Below are 21,296 nucleotides of genomic sequence, written 5' to 3' on the forward strand. Positions count from 1 at the left end.
TTTCTTGATTCCTTTTCGTGTCCACAGTAATTTCTATACGAAATCTAATTTTTTCTTCCCCTGCTAAATTTAAGTGATATTTTGACATCGATTTATAGCATTTATAGCATTTATAGAATGAAAACATTTATAGCAGTGAAGCGCACACTATATACTTCTTCGAAGTGAAAGATAATGATGATTCCTGTGAAATCACGTATTCCTTTAAAATCGTGAGCTGAACTATTTATATCAATAAAAATTCCTTGTTATCCTACTTCTCTTAGTTTAACTGGAACATGTACTTCATTTGTTTAATTCACTACTTTTACTATATATTTCTTCCTACTCTATCGTAAATTAATTTTGAAATTTATGGGTAACAGAGTCTTACTACTTATCACTACATTAATAAATGCTTAGAAACAATAATTACATTAATAAATGCTTCTAAATGCTTAGACTAATCAGTTATCAAGACTTGCTAATGTAAACAACCGTCTAGTTGCCAAGGTTATATAATTATTTTATTCTTATTTTCAATTTTCTACGTTTCGTTGGTTAATAACAAAGAGATTATATAAAATGATGAACTATATGATTATATAAAATATAGTTTTGTCGATTAGGCCTCTGGCATTGTAAACGTATGGTCCCTTAATAAGAGATGAGGACGGTAAATGAAATTTTAATGGGTTCAGCTTCATATTACTGTTCTTTTACCTAATATGTTTTATACGTCATGAAATAAAATCACCATGCTTTCTAGACATTCTCACCTCACTAAGCAAGTTTAATTAATAAAGATGTGAAACATCATTTGCGCTAATTTTAATATAAATATCATGAAGTTATTCTCGTAATTAAGCTTACTATCATATTTAAAATTTTAATACAGCTATACCAATAAGAATTGTGTGTGTGTGTGAAAATATTTCTGTCATTATGATCAAAGAGCAGAAATGATACCAGTTATCCCTGTTATAGCAATGTATTTTCTTAACATAAAGGGGAAAATGGGGCATCTGTCCCTAGGCGCAGCACCCAGTGGCGCCAAATTGATGTTACGAAATTTTAGAATTAAATATTTTCCATTCTTGGGGACTATGAGGGGGCGCGAAATCTTCATTTTTCCCCAGTCGCTGAAAACCCTAGCTACGACTCTGTACTGCTTCGTAGCATGAAAGTAACATTCCATTCTAAATAATCATCTGTTACTTTATGCTTCAAACGAGATGTCCAAATCACAGGGAAAACGTTTTAAAAATTTCTCCAGTAATAATTTCACTAGGAGTTTACCTTGAACACTCCGAAAAAAACGTCTTCGAAGTGTTTATTGTTATCAGTTCGCGGATTTTGTGTCTTAGCAAAACAGAACGTATTCCCCCTTAAGAGAGATATTTTTTATGTTTTTAATAATTCTTTTAGGTACTATTCGGTTTTGAGGGCCGTAAAAAATAGCCAAACTATTGTTGATGCCAGTGCTGCCAAAAATAATTGCGGCAACACTAATGCAAGAAAGGAAGTATAATAGTAAATAACTATCTAAGATTGATGTTTTAATTTAGATGAAAGGTTAATTTCATATAATACTTTTAATACTTTTATATTATTATAATTTATGTAAACAAGGCTAAACATGACTGAATGGAAGCATAAGAGTAAGTAAAAATTTCAGATCATTACCATAATTTATATAAAAATTGCTAAATATAACTGAATGGATGCCTGCATCGCTATTTCGCTACCGAGTTATCGTTAAAACATAATTTCATCTCGTTGGTTGTTCAAACATAATTTTCTATAATGAATGATGCTTTTTCTTTGAAAAAATTCTCGGTAAAGTGCAGAATCGCCCACTTATTTGTTTGCCGCTTTTTACAAGAGTAAAATAATTGGATTTTTGTCAATTTTATTTTACTTTTTAAGTGAAAATAGGTCGATGTGTACATGAATAACGAGTATGTGCAATTCTTAAAAACGTGTCAAACAGCGGGTGATTCTGCACTTTACCCAAAATTCTATTGCAGACTTTTCGTCATGGGCAATTCCCAAATTGTTAAATCCATAGGATATAAAAAAAAGGATTTAAAATCAAAAAGGATTTTAAAATTAAACTAGTATTTCAATGGTGTCTTAAGAGATGTGGAACTATATAAACTTACGTAATCTGAAATTAGCGCGTACGCTAGATTTGACGCGCTGTTAAATGGGCGCGTTTGCTAGATTTGGTGCTTTTGCGCATACATTTTCGCTGCAATTCTTTTACGGTCCTCAAAACGGAATAGTACCTTCTTTTCTTTATTAAATGAGTATGAAGTTCTCCATGTAGCATTATATCGATGAGGAAATGGTATAAGAGCAATATGTATTTTTGCCATTTTGAATACTTTAATTAAAATATAAGATTTTATGTTCTACAATTTATGAGGATTTAATTCTTAAACTAGTAGATCTCTCATAACAGCTAAGCTTAACATTATTACTAGTATTATTATAAAGATATTCTATTTACTTATTTTACTGACACTTTTCCATGTGCAATACCTTTTTTCTTTAGAATGAACAAGAATGAAACAAATGTTTTCTATAAAGAACAAGAATTCTGCCTGTATTAGTAAACGTAAAAGTAAATAAATAAATAAATAAATAAAACAAAGAAGTCTTTAACAGTTTGTAAGAGCCAAATTCAGGTAATTCAAATTCCATGGGACGTACTTTACCGCCATTTTTTTAAAGGCTGGAATATTAAACACGGCATGAAAAAATCATGAAGTATTATTTACATTTTTATGTAGTGTATTAAACACTTCATAAAGCGATTTGAGTTGAAGCATGTAATAAATGATATTTGATTAAGCAAACTGTAATGAAAAGTCTGAAAGCTTTCAGATTTTACATTACGCCCAAAGGGACGTTTTTTAACGTTTTGTCTGTCAGCTTTATTTATTAAATATCATATAATTTGCACTTAAACCATAAAATTCAGTTCAACAGCAACATCACAAAATAGTTTTAAAATGAGCATACCTTTAGAATTTCCGATACACAATTTTGTGCGCTGGAGATAAAAATGTTTTCTTTTTTTCTTTTTTTTTTCCGGTACAGTGTTGCCATTGCTCACTTTGAGTCTGTTAATTGAAATCGTTGAGTCTGTTAATCAAAAATTCGTTAAAGTTTTACAAAATATGAACTAGATAATAAAACAAATTCCAAATTTGGGCTTCCTGATGCCCATATATTTGAGTGAAAACGTACGTTATTCAAAATTGGATGGCTTTAGATACCCCTTTATCACAATGCGCGAAACATACATACATTTATGAAGATTCTTCATTATTTAAAGTCTTTAAATATAATACAGGACTCAATGTTTGTGACAACAATTTGAAAAGTGAACCGACATTTACAGTGAACCAACGCAAAATACCAAAAACAAAATTAATAACCCTTCTGGGCTTACGTCCCTTGGGCTAAAAATTGAATAGCAGAAAACAGCAAGTACTTTCAGAGGAAGAAAATGGCTGTATTTAAAGAATGGTTATAATTATTGAAGAGAATTCGCAAAAGCTATGACTAATAAAGAATAATTTAATCATGACATGTCAGCTTAATGTAAAGTGATTCAGCTACTATTTTCGTAAATTTATGTTATGTAAATGCAGCAAATACGAATAGCAAGAATTAAAAAAAAAAAAAAAAAAAGACTATTAACGTTAAATTTTGGATATGTATATAAAAATGATTTCTGTGACCGTTTTTCGTGTGAACTTAAAGCAAGACTTAACCTGTTCGTTAAGTCATGTTTTAAGTTTCGTGAAATAACTTGTGAAATATCAAAGTAAGTTCATATCTAACTGCAAGTCGTCATGCTTCTTTCAAGAAGACGTGCCGTAATGCCTGTTGCTTTTCCTGTAAGTGTACCTTTTCAGCATTGTTAATGACTCGGCAGTAAAACCACACCGCAAGCGTAGTAGGTCTTATCGTAGTAGGTCATTATGACTTATGTTAGTGTTACGGTGAAACAGCGAAATCTGGAGAATGTCGACTTTCACAGGTGAATGTCAACATTCACATAGTCTCTTGGTGTATGTCCAAAATATTTTCCAAATACTCTTATTTCTGACTTACACCGGTCAATGTCGACATTCACCATGTACTAATGGTGAATGTTGAACATATAACAATATTATATTTTCTTCTCCGTAATTCAGTCGCGAATAAACGCACTTGAGACTTGAAATAAGAACTTAAGAACATGAGAACCTAAAACACACAATACATTCAAAATGAGAAAGGAAAATAATAGAACTTAAAATCTTGCTTAATTATATAGTACGTTCTAAATGAGAAAATAAAATAACAGTAATAAAAAACTTACTAAATTATGTGATTCAAATCTTATTTATTGCAACAACTTAAACTATTATGGCACTTTATGACCTCTCTTTTCGACTTTCACCAGAGCATACCTGTGATTGTCGACATACACCGGTGAGCGTCTGAATATACAAGAATGTAGTGAAATATTCGGTCTTTCACCGACGTATTTGGTGAATGTTGATATTCTCCGGTGAAAGTCGACATTCTCCAATTTCGGTCTTTCACGGTAACATTAGCACATCACAACTGATCCGAAAAGTATCTCAAAAAGTCTGCACTTGCTGTGCTCGCAATCCCTTGCGAGTAGAATCACTTTCTGGGGACGACTATACGAATTTAGATTATCATATATGGATTCATATAGGATGATTTTTAGCCATATACGGATCCACGTATGGATTTAGGTGGGTTTCAAACATTTATAGTAACAATGCACAATTTAAAACAAAAAAGAAGACAGATAGTCGTTTTATGAGTTCTGAAAGAACATAAACAGGCTTAAAGTCTTACGAACTTGGGTACGATTTGTGGTAGAAATTTTGGGGTTTGTTTTGTACGGAAGCATTAATTTTTAGGTGCAGCGCGTTTGCAATTCGTAAAGCATAAGGAACAGGAATTAAAGTAAAGCGTACCTTTTAAGTATGAGATAATATTTCATATAATTTATGCTTGAAAAATGTGTACGTATATTTACTTTCATTCATTTTAAGTCAAATTAGGCTTTAAGTCAAATTAATATATCTAACTGCAAGTCGTCATGCTTCTTTCAAGAAGACGTGAAGGCGCAACTCGCATGGTTGGCAATAAATTAATAAAAACGTACTTGTAACGAAATAACTCAAAACATTTCGCAATATTTAAAATGCAGTCACTAACAAGATTTACATTTTATCTGTAGAAGTCACTAAATAAAATGTAATACCAAAGTATATCTATAGATGAGCTACTAATTAAGAAGCACATCTTTATGATTTATGATTTTAACAGAAAATCATAAATCATTCTCAGATAATTTTACTGCACTGAAAGACATAATACAGGTGGTTAGAATTGTTTTATTTATTAAAATAATTGTTCAAATATTCATAAACGTTATCACTTAGGTATCTAATGAATATGAAGAAATTTTATTTATTAGATTATAAATTGCTAAGAGATATTTATGCTGCGTAATAAAATGCTAAGAAATAATGTATATTCCTTACAAATCATTCAGCAAATTCAGAAATTGATTGTTTTAATTTTAAATACAAATTAAAGACCTTTTGGAACATCTAATAGCAGCATTTTTTTAGAACTGGCAGTTTTCATAAACTATGAATGGCCTATGCATGACAAATGCTTTAGAAATGTGACATAATGTAAGAATGACAAAAAAAGAAAAATGGAAGAACTAAGCTATAGATGATTTTAATGTCAATATTCATGGCCTTTAAAACATTTGTAAGACATTTTCTTCTATCTAACAAATTGCTGTAAACCATTTAAATGTAATCATATTCACTAGCAAAACACAATGGTAGCCTGTACTGAAATAAGTGGCGAATGAACTTTAAGCTAAAAAATCTGATGTGTACGCCACATGATTTCTCTGTACGGAATATTAAATTATACGCATTTTTTCTTGTATTTCATTTAAATTTATTTCCTCGAATTTCATTAGAGATATATTTCTCATTCAATTAATTCAGTTCGTGCTTCGCGGAATACATAAAAGCTCAAAATATTTTTATTAAAAATTGAAAAATATAGAAAATTATAAAACATAAATGCAGTTAAAAAGAAAGTTTAAAGAAAAATTTTTACAATTAAAATTAGAGTTTCTACGCAAAAACAAGCAATTCGGCCAGCGCGCAAGACGGTAGACTTTTCGGTGCACTTCAGTTTATAAGGTGGTTCTCCCGCCTTCTTGGCATGCGTTCGTGGTGTGGTAGTCTGCAAGCTGGGTGCGTACTCCAGAGGTCCGCGGTTCGATTCCCGGCGAAAGGCGTTGCTAATTTTTCATCTTGCCTCCTTCCAAAAAAATACCTAATGTCTCTACAAGTTTACTTTTGGTCTCACTTGCCAAAAAGATACTGAAGACTTAGAAACTGACTTAATTGTTTTTGGACACTATGCTGAGTCAGTATATGGGAAATTTAATAGTTTGAATGATAATTTCAGAATTGATTAAGCATGATTTAATTCGCAATAATAAAAGAAGATATTAGCTTAGTTTCTTCAGATTGGCAACAATTCCGCTATTTTGTTAAGTTTCAAATGTAAACAAATATAGCTGCTATATTAAAAACAGTTACGCTTAGCCGCACTTAAACAACTTTTAAATTGTTGATAATTCTACAAATAATGAATGCAGGTTGACTAAAGGCATAACAATTTTAACAGGAAGATAAGAACAACATCATTCAATCATTTTTAAAGCAAAAAATGCGCAAAATGCGCAATTTACCAACATAAAACAAAAACTGAAAGAAAGAAGAACAAAAACTGAGCTCACGGAACCGAGTAACAGAATGGGTATATGTATATGTATATTTATTTATTTAACTTTTGGTGTGGCCGATTGCCACCAAAAAAGAATGTGCACAACTGCATCCTATAGCAGTCCTATATACAAAATTGGAACGTTCTGAGGCTACTCGTTTTCGAGTTATGCGATATATATATATATATATATATATATATATCGCATAACTCGAAATATATACTTATATATACATATATATATATATATATATATATTTATACGTATGTACAAACGATACTTCCTTTACCTCATACAAGGAAATAAAAAGAGCTTTAAATTCATAAAGCAATCTTTGACTGATTAAAAGTTGCAGTTTTTTTTTCCTTTTTGAAGAAGATGAATGTGTGTCTGATTGCCTTCAAATTCGATAAAGTGTTTTTTTCAAAAATCTATGCTAAATTTACTTTTTTCCTTAATTTTCAATTTTGCATTTGCGTGTTTCTGTTCCAAATTAAAAAACAACAAATAACAATATTCTTTGAAATTTTAGATTTATCATTTATATATCATATAGATTTGAATATAAAATGTTAAAAAATTATGAATTCTGGAAAGAATCTGTATTTTGTCGAACGTATAAACCATTCATATTCATTTATCTATTTCCTTTTTTGTTAATTTAAATCTGGATGTTTTAGGAAATCCATCGGAAGGGTGTAAACATCATTTACCAGTACTTTTCCCTCATGGTTACTTATCACTAATCAACTATATCTTCTGGCATTCAACAGCAAAGAATTAAAATTACACTTATTTATTCCTATTTGAGAATAATAATGAAATTATTTCGTAATTGTCATTTTGAATAGCATACCTAAATAAACGAACCAATGTGAAACACAAAAAGAAATGAAGAACTCTGCTAATATCTTTGGGAATAATCTAGGGTTCAAAATAGTTTATAAGTTCAAGAATTCTGAATATTAATAGCAAAGCCTATTCAGTTAAAAAAAACTTAAGTAAGATTTTTGTTTCAATTACGATGTGGAGACATTAGGTATTTTTTGGAAGCCGGAGAACTGAAAAATGAGCAACGCCCTCGCCGAGAATCGAACCGCGGACCTCTCGATTACGCTCTCGGAATACGCGCCCAGCGTGCTGACCACTACACTACGAAGGCATGCTAAGAAGGCGGGAGAAATACCTTATAACGAAACAACATTTAGTCATTTAAGAAAAAAAATATTATTGTGTATATGAAAGTCTGAAAATTTGTTCATTTAGTATATTCCTTTGACACCATTCGGATGAGTTGTACAAAATAATGGTATTTAAATTACTAAATTTGATTTTTTTTAAATCTGGTAATATTGATTCTTTATCAGATTTCCAAGGCGATGATAAAGTATTACATATTTCACGCTTTTTCCAGTACTGACTGACCATTGTGCGACAGTTCGGGTTTTGACCGTTACACATACATAAAAAATACATTTATTACATGGTATTTCGCATTTCCGCTAGTAAATTTAATTCGCATTGTGACTGTCGCCTTCTTTATATTTATGTCCAAAGGTTCTGTGTTGTTGTACCAATAAGGTATTTAAAATTTATATCCACCCAACGTATGTTCATAAAAAGAAATGAAATATTCGGTGTTGCCATGCTCAAATAGTAAACCTCTGTTAAGGATTCTATTCTATTTGCTCATTATTTTTTAAGATCATCGGTTATATTTCTTCTTATTATTTTTTTAAACTTTAATACTTATAGTTTTGCTAAAAATTTTCTTTAATGACCTGGAACTTTTTACAGTGATAGTGGTGTTTCCCCCCCCCCACACACAAATTTTACGATGTTACAGTTAAATCAGATTAGTACGTCTCATTTGTTCCGACAAATAAAGGTCATGCTTCATTTGTTACAGCAAATGACGTGTGTCATTTTATTTTTAGAAGACTGGATATGTCTGTCGTCCTTGTGTCCTTATTTTCCTTTGGCCACAAGTTTTTAGTTATTGGAATGCACCTTTTTGCATAGTAATTCAATTCATAATTAGCAATTGCCAACTTCAGGACATTTAGTAACTGTTTGTGAAGAATATAGAATTTGAATCTAATAATATCCAATTACTGAATTAAAGTATAAGGTAATGTAATTTTTTATTTGATTTGATGGATTCTTTAATATTAGAAAAGAATTTCATCCATCAGAAGTAGAAACAAAGGAAGAATGATTTTAAGGTATAGTGATAAAGAAGCTGTTGACCATTAATTCTTACTTATTTCATTGTACGAATGAAATATTAATATGGTTATAATCTAAAAATAATTCGAGGAAATAAGTTTAAATGAAGTTCCTCAAAAATGTTGTGTAATTTACAGTCTCTAAAAGTCATTTGATGTCCACATCAGATTTGTTTTATGCTTAGAAAGCCGTAAATTCTTTCATTATCATTTGCCTTTTTTATTTTAATCTAATATATTCATGTAGAAATAATTTTAAATATTGTTTATTATAAGTTCTAGTTATTATATCTTCAGAATTTCTGCATCATTTTACCAAGATACCCACTACAAAATAAAATTAAATCTGCAAACTTTGTTAGTTTTAATTATAAGATATGCTAAGAGTTATCTCATTCCCTGTGTGCTCTCGTGGTGTGTTTCCAAATTCAGGTAGAAAATTGGAAAATCTATTGTTTGATTCCAGGCGATTTAAAATTTTCACGTTTGTCGCTCCGAAAATCCTTAGAGGTATGTACTGATTTACTACGGATTTGCCTCAAGCTCAGCATTTAATTCTCGAAGATATGAAGAAATATATTTTGGTTACACGTGTTATGTTATATTTTCTAAGTGAGCAGTATTAAAAACTTACAAGCAACTTAAATTAGTCTGAAATCTTCTCTTTAAAAAACATTTTACCCTCTTCTGTTGAATGCTTATGAATGAAGTTCGTGCCAAACTGACAAGAAACGTCATTTAGCTATGAGATTAATTTTTAATTATCTATTATTTTAAAATAAATTAGAATAAGCTATGCCATTCACGCACAGTGGTGTCCGAAACTGTGGACACTTTTAAAATTTTTATCAATTTGACAGCCGACAGCTAGTAGCACTCCAGTATTTTGAAATTTCCGGTGTTCCGGTAAAGTTAAAAATAAGTTATTTAGAGATTAATTCAATACGCCAGAATTATTTGAAATAAATATGTCTAAAAATTAATATTTAACTATCAGTACTTTATAGTTATAAAAGTATAACCGATAAAAATTGCTTGCAGATACAAAACTTCAGATCTCAGATAGAAAATAATTTTGGAATTTGAATTTTTTACTTTGCTTAATTATTATTATTATTTATAAATGTTTTAATAAATATTCAATAAGTGAAATATAAAATTTATTTTTTTATTTATTTTTGTTTTGTAAAAAAATATTTGTAAATTATGTTAAAAAATTGTTATGGCCCGTCAGTTGCTTTCAGATCAAACATTCCGCCCGCATACAATTTGAATTTAATACTTTTGAATTATAGAACTTAACAAAATTTATTTTTGAAAGAACAAATATACAGCTTAAGAATTCTAGTTCAACACTTCAAAGATTGTTATTAATACTGTACTATATGTGACTATCAACTAACTATTGTCAATTCGGAATTTTCCATTTACCTACTGTCTTCGTTGAAATTCAACACGTAATAAAGCGGAGAGTAAAATAATCATTTTAGCGCAAATCAATACCAGTCAACAATATTCATTACAGTCAGCAATATTCATTACAGTATTATTAACTACTTAACGATTACTTCGAAAACGATTTTTGGTGTACACGAAGAAGGGATAAGGCAGAATAATATTATTTAAATGTTAGTAGTTATTTAAACGGTGAAGCGGTTAAATTAAGCGCTAAAACTTAATAAGATTTGCTAACAAAGATCTCAGGACATTGAAAAGACTAAAACGAGGATAATGCATTGAAGCTTAAGAAATGGCTTTCTAGTGAATTGATTCCATGATTAAGAAATAAGAAAGTTTTATAACCTTTAATAGAAGAGAACTAACTTCTTTCCGCTCATATGAGCTTATCAATATGTCTTACTCTTTCGCGACCTGGATAGTGACGTTTTCATTAACCTCATCCAGCCGTACCCTCCAGTGACCGTATTCATTTATCTCTTCCTCCTTTCACAGGGAGCTCTGTTTCCCTCGACACCCCCCACTGATAACTATCGTTCGATTAGTGTCCGAATAGCTGGGGTTCCATTCCTGCCTTTGGAAATGTCCGAATGACGTTGGAAATGGGCACGAGATGACCTCAAAAAAGCAATTTGCTACAAAGATTATTTTTTTTTTTGGTGACTCCGTAACACCGCGAAGATGGACAGAACTGGAAGAGATCGAGAAAGAAGATTATTCGGCGGTGTAACTGCTTTTCTACCATAATGCGTTTGAGGAGATTGTCAGTTGCCAAATTTTAGTGTCCGGTATCATCAAGTTCATGAGTCATAACGATGACTATATCTTAAGAATTATGCTATTAATAGGAAGAAACGTGACAGAATAACTAGAATCAGAGCCATATGGGATAAACAGAGGGTTAATCTAATCGTGCTGCAAATCAATTTGCTTGTCAAATGACGTGACACATCTATTTCCAGGCACCTGTTTCCTCGATGATTATTCAAAAGGAAGGTAAAACTAAACAGTATTTTACAGAAGAAGATTAAAATTCATTAAATGAAACGGTGGTTTATTATAGCAAAAGCACTCAAGGCCCATCTGCGAACACGCGGAATTTGTAAAGTAAAATAAAATAATAAAAATAAAAATACGAAAAAAATCTGAAAGGTTTCAGATTTTAAATTATGTCCAAAGGGACTTTTTTTTAACGTTTTGTGTGTTACTTTTATTTATTAAATATCATATTTTTTGCACTTAACCATAAAATTCAGTTCAACAGCGCAATGTCGCAAAATGATTTTAAAATGAGCAAATCTTTAGAATTTCCGATACACAGTTCCGCGCGCTGGAGATAAAAAAGGTTCTCCCCCCTCCGTAGTGTGTTGATATTGCTCGTTTTTAAATCGTTGAGTTTGTTAATCAAATATTCGTTAAAGGTTTTCAAAATAGGAAATAGATAATAAAACAAATTCTAAATTTGGGTTTAAAGATGCCCATATTCGCAGTAGGATTATGTCGTTTAAAATTGGATGGCTCTAGGTACCGTTGTTTCATCACAATGCGAGAAACATGCACACATTTATGCAGATTCTTCATTATTTAATTTCTTAAAATATAATACAGAGCGATAGTATTTGGTGGCAACGATTTGAAAAGTGATATAGCCTTTTAAAGTTTTCAACGCAAAATTGCAAAACGAAAACAATAGTCCTTCAGGAACAAAGCCCCTTTGGACTAATAATAATAATAATCCTGAGTGGACTCTTAAGTATTCTACGGTTTTAGCTTCTTGATCATTAATGGACTATTAAATAACTATTATTTTTGTGGACTTGAGACTTATGATTAGTTAATTTATTAAAAATTACTAAATTACTCAAAGGTTATCCGTTTCCGTGTGGAGGCCTTTCTAAAGAAAACTGACTCATATTTATGTCACAGATGGAGAAAACCGCAAAATTTCACTCAGTTCTTTTTATCACTCTAAACCGAGCCCAGAATACTTGAAGAATATCATTTTAAGCAAATTCACAGTGAACAAGTAAAGAAATTAAACGTAATAATTAGCAAAAATATGCCACTGAGGGCTGTATTATTGGAGCTCAGTTCAATTTTATGAAAGCGTCGTTGTTGCAATGAACGGGAGGCGAGAACGCGGTAGAAGTTGTAGTGATTCGTTTGCAACAGAAGTATGGGATAGAAACTGTTTTGCCCCAGTCTCTGATAAGAACGTAGTGAAATTTATTTATCTGTGCTAATTATTATACAAAATTACATTATTTACTGAATTTCTTTCATTTTTTTATGAGCACAGAATACTCAAGATTTCCAAGAGCATGCTGCATTGGAAACCTTATAAGTCAATTAGTGCGGCTCTATTGGTCTATATTTCGATCCTTTGAATAAAAGAAAAGTTTGCGCAAATGTTTTTACTTTCTTCAATAAAATTTTACTTTTAGCATAACGTTTTATACATGCTATGAATAAGTGTCTGTTCATGATACAAATGATTAAAAAGAGGAGGATATAAAATTTTCTTCTAGAAGGTTAGCAAACATGTAGGTGTCCTGAGTAGAACTGAGTTTACTTAAAACTATGTCCTAAGCTACTGTAGAAGATGTGACAAAGATAAGAAGGGTTTAATTACCCTTTATTCTCCACAATTTACAGGTGCTCCCGCATTTCGGGATACAAAGACCAGCACTTGTGCTCTGAACGTAAGAAAATAAGAACTACAAACTAAATTTAAGTAAGAGCTAAACTCAAATATTTTACCTAGACTAATAAAACTAAGATTGACCTTTTAGACTGCTACGTATGTAATACGCAGAATGCGGGAAAACTATAATACGTCTTCAATTACAAGGGGACTAAATTTCTGGCCTTAAAGGCGGACAGCAACTGACGGAAAGCGCGCCTGAAATAAGGTAGGGAGAAATCTCTCTTTAACTCTTCTTGGCTAAAAGCCCCAACTTAAATACTTAGAAGTTTGCAAGCACAACTTGCATAATAAAACTAACGCGTTTATTCTGGCCGGAAGTGTAAAATAAGAGAGGACAGTAAAGTTTTAAAATAAAATAAACGTTCGTAGAACTTAAGATCCTTATAAAGTTAGGTTTTTTCTATTCTGTCAAAACACTCTGAGCTTAACAGAAATGGAGCTTCTTGTATTGAGAGTTTCGTGGAGAACCTCTTGAGGAAACTGGTCATAATCATGAATATGCATATGAAAAACATAAGAATTCCTATGCTGTCTGTCTTGTCAGCGGCTGTGGACCTCTTAATAAATAAATTAATTAAGAGTGTTCAGCGGTCTTACCCACGATATCAGGTGGATCTTTTGTAGAAATTCATATTTTAAATATAATTGCTCCATTAAATATTTTATTTCTGCTTTATTTTAAACTATTGTTGTAATAAATCAAAAGCAAAAAGTTTTATAATTGCTGTAAAAAGCGATTGTGGAAAACGAAATGGTAGAAATATCAGCTATGAAAATGCAGAAGAAAGAAGACCGATATTAGAAGATCATTTGTATAATAATCTCCATTACTATTAAATGCAAACTTAGTTAAATTTAAACCTTGTGCAAGATAAAGGTTATAAAGAATTCTGTTTGAATGCGTATGTCTCATATTAAAATTAGCTGTATAATTTTATGCGTAAAAGTGAAACAGTGTGAGAAAAATTAGTTAATAAATAATTAAATGTCACAATAGCTGTAATTACGTTAAGAATTATTTAAAAATGAATAGATAGAACAACTTTTTTCTCAAAAACAAAATATGATATTAAATTTATTTCAAATAACAAATATCGCTTACAATATTTATTTAAATTTATAAATGTATGTGATTCTTCTGTGTCCTATTAATGGTAATAACGAAACACTATTCTGTAGGATTTTAGCAAAAGAGCAAAAATTTACGAAAATTTAAAATTTAATTAAAACTTTCGTTCTTTTATTCATTGTTTTATACACCCTCAAATTCATTTCTTTATTAAAATATTTAAGTTTTAATAAAATTAATGAATTTGGAGAAATGGAAGGAACAATTGCTACATGCTGTTATCTCTACATATAATAAAAGAAAGAGTTTGTGTATCTTTCGTTCGTGCTGCGCGTACGCTAATAGATCCAGGGCTACGAAATTTGGTATATAGGTCACGCGTACGCTAATAGATCCAGGGCTACGAAATTTGGTATATAGGTCACGCGTACGCTAATAGATCCAGGGCTACGAAATTTGGTATATAGGTCACACGTACGCTAATAGACCCAGGGCTACGAAATTTGGTATATAGGTGCATCTAGACAAGAGCCAGTGCACCTCGAAGCGATATTTTTTTCAAAATTGGAATCAGATTTTTTTAAATTTTATCTTTTCGATTTTATCGCATCATTTTGAATAGTTTTATTCTTTTAGAAATGTGTTTTTGGCTACAGTTTTCCTTCAATTGTATACTGGACTGCTGACTGTTGCCACCTGAAAAAATGAGGGGATAATTCTGTGTAGTTTTTAAATTAAATGTTTCTCTTGAATACTGGACGTTTGTTGAGAGAAGGCAACGGGAAGTTGGTTAGTTTATTTATTAGGATAATTAATATTTGCATTAAGGGATATTGCTTATTTCATTGTAATTTTGCTATATGTAATACATTTTGTTTTAATTTTTTTTATGAAGTTGTTCTGTAGAGTAAAATTCTGCGCAGTTTTTAAATTTAACGTTTAGTCCCTTCAGGCATTTTCCCGGTTCATTTAAAAGCCAGAAGGCTGGCAGCATAGCCAGCCTTCTGGCTTTTAAATTCTGGCTTAATTAGTAAAATTTTGTATTAATGCTTAGATATCATTGTTTTATCCCAAAAGATGCATCAGACCCGATTGCTATCTTAGTCTCAAGATGGCATTTTCCATTGAACACTATAAACGGCAAAGCACTTTTCAAATTGTTGCCACCAAATGTTATCGCCCTGTATTATATTTAAATTAATTTAATAATGAAGAATCTGCATGAATGTATGCATGTTTCTCAGATTATGAAAAAAACAACGCCACCTAAAACCATCAAATTTTTGAATAACCTACTCCTCTACACGAACATGGGCAGCTAGAAGTCCGAATTTTGAATTTCGAGTTTGTTTTATTGTCTGCTTCATATTTTGTAAAACTTAACAAATTTTTTATTAATAAACTCAATGACTTCAAAAGGATCAGTAAAACATTGTTAGGAATAAAACCTTTTTATTTCTAGCGCTCGAGACCGTCCATTGGAAATTCTAAAAATATGCTCATTTTAAATACTTTGTGATTTTGTTGTTGAATCGAATTTTATGTCGCGTGAGCGCCAAGAACGTGATATTTATTAAAAATAGCAGACACACAGACCGTTAATAAGAAGAAGACAAAAAAGGGGGGTTTATAAATCCATCTTAGCAAGAAAACTGAACACATATGATGAATGCTAATACTTAACGCTATATCGGGGATTCTAAAAGTATACTGCTATGCTGTTAAAATTTTTCTAATTTAACTGTTGAATTGTATACGATGTACAAGAGCGAAGAAAGTGTTGCTTAATAATAAAGGTAAAAAGAAAAAAACAAAAATGCGTTAGTAGGAGTGAATGTAACCGCACAACAGACTGGTAGACTGCAAGCTCAGCGAGAGCGTAAAAAAAGCTTAGAAACTCTTTTGAACGACCGTTAAAATCTGAAATCCTTTAGTTTTTTTTTTTACAGAATAAAATTTTAAGATCATATGTTTCTGATATGTACAAAGATGTAACCGAAAGAGTGGAATGCGATATAAAACGTTTTAACCTTTTAATATCTTGGATTTGTTTTGTGGAATACTGTGTTGCCTTTATTTGAAACTGGAAAACACTGATTCTACAAGGAACGGAGAACTCTGTTGTCCGGATTAAAGTTTTTGAAATACGCATTTCAATTCTCTCAAGATTACGAGTCCATTATTTATTAAGAGATACTTAAATCTGACGAGAGATAGATTATATAGTACGGGAAAAAATTAACAATGGGAAAGTCTTATTCGCTTTTCAAGCAATGTTACTTGAACAGAACACATAAAATTAAATCCTATACTATAAAGAAGATTTTCTTGACATTTTAATTCTACATTACATACATACAGTAGACATACATAGGCATCCTTTAAGTTAACAGGATCGCCGTGTTTCATTTCTAAGGTACCCAATTAAAAACCAATTTTTTCTTCTCGTCTTTAGGTCACCGAAACTTGAATAATTACCCAAGTAATCATGTTCTCCTTAATCCCAACTTCACAGCCTTTCTTCTCAGCGGCATACTCTGTCGGATTTGGGATTTCGTCTGAATGCCCACGTTTTGAGAACTGCAGCGCTGGTCGCATTCTCTTTAATTAATTCCGTTCTCTTTAGAATCACTTTTGTTGTCCTTGAGAGGGAGCGTTTCTTCCTAAAGAAGGAACATAAAATAGAGAATAAAGTCTTTCTGTGCCGCTCTCAGCTCCAAATCCGAAGTAATTCTCTATGTTCCGCCTTTGGGACTTCGTTTAAAGAAGTCTTTAATTTTAGTTTTAAGAGATCTGTTTTGAAAGATATAAGAAATGTATTAAGTTGTACTAATAAAGGTGTATTTAATGCAGTCTAAGTTAGCTAACTGGTAAATTTGTAACTGTAGTATTTTTCTGTCTATTAATTAATGCACTCTGAGTTACTGCAGAAATGGTGGCAATTGATCGCCCTAAATAAATAAGAATAATCTTACAAAAAGCGCAGATTAAAATTAACAAACTTTTATTTACTACTGAAAGATATGCGATTGAAGAGAAAAACTACGAAATTGAAATGATCGATTTATTTATTGACAGCTATAATAATCAGGCGATCCAATGTACCAATGTAACACAATCGAAAAGTGATCTCTAAGCAAGATATCTTGTTAGTTAATTTTAAGGAAATGTAACGCCTACCACATATTTTATAAAACGCTTAGGCATCAGTCTAGTTTTAATCGCAGATGATTAAATCGCAGCTTTATTGTCGCAGTTTTAATCGCAGCTTTATTGTTTTGAATGTTCTTTGTAGAAAAATATTTTATGTTGTTCTTTTTGTGATATACGTGATCTTGAAGCTGCTCGGTGATTTTTTGTAGAGCATCAGACTGCTGCTGAGTTTCTGCAGTCCGGTTAAATAAAAATATTTTATTACTGTGAAATATTGTGCATCGTCATTTATTTGTGTGGAGAAAAAAAACTCCAATCAAGAACAGACAAATCTGTTTGGACTTTATCTAATCAGTTTTAAAAGGGATTCAGTTACCATTTAACAACTTACGTGTCCTCCAACCAGTACTTCTTTTCCAAATATAAATGCCTCATCTGCGTCACATATATTACTCAACTGTCATATATTGCGTAATGCCATGTGTCATGTTAAATGCTACTGAATCCTATTTTTCAATCTTTATAATGTTGCATTTAAATTCCAACGGGCTGGCTGCATGGGCGTTTTCGTGGTTTTCCCCATGTGTAACGTGTATACGAGCCAGTTTCCCTTAGAAAGTTCTCCACGAAAGGCATCCCTCCCTTTAGGCAGATAGCCCTCGAGGCTTTGCCATAATCACACACACACACACACACACACGCATTTAAATTCCTTAAAAATGTTTAATAGTAAAATTTGTTTCAAACGTTAGATTGTAATCTAGAGCAGTGTTTCTCAACTGGATTTACTCCAAGGACCGGTAAAATATTTCGGTATGTTCTCGCGGACCGGTAAGTTTAAGAATTCGACCCATTGGCACAACTTTTTCACATAAATAAATCATGAAGGCAAAAATAACCGGCAAATTCACGGATCGGCAAATATTCCGGCGGTTGAGAAGCACTAATCTAGAGCAACTGAAGTTTCTTTTTTTTACTTCTTTTACACACTCAGGTGTTAGAAACACTTGGTAACAGGCACCCGGGTAAAAAAAAAAACCACATCCTGTGTTGAACTCGCACGAAAATGGCGTATCTTTTCTATCATAACGTGAAGAAGTCCATAGGTGAGATGAAATCTCATGCAAGTGCGATGAATGAGGACTTCTTTTACTATGAAGTACATTGTAATCTAAAAAAAAATTCGGTTATCAAACTTCAACGGAAATATCTATTTTCATCGTTCCCGAATCCGTTTTGACTATTGATTTGCATGACGGAACGGAAACGGATTAAAACATTCCAAAACGGATTTAAAGATTCAACATAGACTTTTTCATGATATCTGTACATACGATGTACCTCGCAAAACTAAAAAATGAATAGCCGTAAAACGTTTAAATTTTTAATAGGGTACTGCTATAACATCTAGTTGTGAACCTCTCTTTTAATTACAATAGGCAATACCAGAAATCTCTCTCTCTCTCTATATATATATATATACCCACCCGTTACCCGGCTTAAAAACCTTTGCCCGGCGTTTATTTTTACAATCGTAGGTCTTAGTCACGCACTTCCAATGATAAAAGTGTTTTAAATGACGAACATATTCATGTTCTGGCAATGCCAAATTAAAAAAATTAATAAATAAAAAATCTGAACGCTTTCATATTTTATATTACGCCCAAAGGGACGTTTTTTTAAATTTTTGTGCGTTACCTTTATCTATAAAATATTATGTTCTTTGCACTTAAACCATAAAATTCAGTTAAACAGCAGTATCGCAAATTAAATTTAAAATGAGCATATTTTTAGAATTTCCGATACACAGTCTCGCGCGCTAGAATTTTTTTTCCCAGTGTTGTTAGTCAAAAATTCGTTAAAGTGTTACAAGATATGAAGTCGATAATAAAACAAATTTCAAATTCCAAATTAGGGCTTCCAGATGCCCATATTCTGTGGAAGATTACGTTATTTAAAATTTGATGGCTCTAGGTACCATTCTTTTATCACAATGCAAGAAACATACATGCATTTATGCAGATTCTTCATTATTTAATTTCTTTAAATATAACACAAAACGATAACATTTGGCGGCAACAATTTGAAAAGTGAACCGACATTTATAACGAATCAACGCAAAATGCCAAAACGAAATAAATAACCCTTATGGCGTATTATATTACGCCCTTTGTGCTAAAAATTGGACAAATAACGAAATCTAACATTTAATGCGGTCTCTCGGTTCCTATACTTATATTTCGTAAAGTTTTAATACTCGTTATGAAAAAACATACAAGAACTTTGACTCCTGACAAAAAATTGAGTGTGATATAATTTCAAAATTTACGTTATTTGATGTCATACCTTGAGGGATAGGTGAATTAAGTTAGAATAATTCGAGGAAATAAGTTTAAATGACATGCTGCAAAATATGTGGATAATTTAATATCCCGTACAAGTAAATCCTGAAATATCCACATCAGATTTTTTAGTATTATTCTTTAAAAAATAACAGTTATTTTACACAGTTAGTATAAAAGACAAATTGCGTTGCCACTCAGGGCGGAAAAGTACTTGGCTAGATTCATGAGCTTCTCCCCCATTCCGAATGTACGAATTCTAATCGCAAGCGGAACTGCGTGTCGCTTCGTTTACCATGTTCTCTTTCGGTTCTCGCTTTTATTTCTAATGCAGTGTTTGGTAGAAAAGTTTTCTGACTTCATTAACTTTGTTTTCGGTGTAGAGATAAACCTTTTTCTACTATTTAACAATAAAAATAGCGAGCGGGATTTTAAATGCTGATTCTGTGATGTTCGCTACTTCCTGTTTGCTGGGTAATTATTTATAAGATGCTATGCGTTGATAATGCTGAGCTTTTGAAAAGGTCTCAAGCGTTTGAAATAAATTTTCAAATTAATGCTAAGTAACCTTTCTTATATAGTCACAAATATAAATCCCTAATTTCTGTTATCATAATATGAGCTAAAATTTATAATATAATAGGAACAAATACTGAAAGATACACATATTTGGTACAATCAAGTAAAATACTTATTAATTCTTAAAATAAATGAGTAAATTAAGTCTCTTTGCTGTAATTCATGGCAAAAGATCCCTTCATGTGAAAACTGAAGAGCCCGTCGGCGAGAAGTGAAAACTAAACACTAAATAATAAACATCGATAAGATACTAAAGCAGCGGTTCGTAACTGTTTTGCCCTAAAATCTCCTTACACCATTGCTAGAAGATCATTCCACTCCCTTTCCAAAATTCCAAAAATACATATGTACATTTATTTAAATTTAGATAATATTTTACACGTTTTATAAATTAAGCAATAAAAAGTGTAGAAAATTTTGATAAATACCAAAACACGAATAAAAATAGTTTCATATACACATAAATTAAAGTATAATACTTAGCAGCGAAATAAAAGCCTGACCGCATTACCGCCTGAAACTATGAAATTCTCCACAAAATTTTCGTACAAACATATTTTAAGTGTCTCTACTGGGGTGTTTAAAGTACTGATTTGAATTCAATTCTAAGGACTTGTCTAAAGTGATAGATTAAGCTGTAGAGACATTAGGAATTTTTTGGAGAAAGAGAGATGAAAAATGAGCCGGGAATCGAACCGCGGATCTCTGGAATACCCGCCCAGCGTGCAGACCACCACATTACGAAAGCACGCCAAAAAGGCAGGAGAAATGCCTTATAAAGCTACTTAGACACTGTCTGGGAGTTTTTAAGTGCAACTCACATAAATGGACGAGGTGTCTGAATATTCATGAGCACTAATTAATATGTTACCCTGTCTTATTCTGAATGTTGACTCATTTAACTCAACATCCG

General features: G+C 31.6%; 1 protein-coding gene across 2 annotated transcripts in view; it reads left to right on the forward strand.

Annotated features, from left to right (window-relative positions):
* The window catches only part of LOC118192690 (protein O-linked-mannose beta-1,2-N-acetylglucosaminyltransferase 1-like), a 438,475-nt gene that overhangs the window by 117,744 nt on the left and 299,435 nt on the right, over positions 1-21,296 (forward strand). The gene's annotated exons all lie outside the window — the stretch shown is intronic.

Source organism: Stegodyphus dumicola, chromosome 8, assembly GCF_044657685.1.
Source record: "Stegodyphus dumicola isolate Sdum_Otavi_A_Nest chromosome 8, ASM4465768v1".
Taxonomy (NCBI): domain Eukaryota; kingdom Metazoa; phylum Arthropoda; class Arachnida; order Araneae; family Eresidae; genus Stegodyphus; species Stegodyphus dumicola.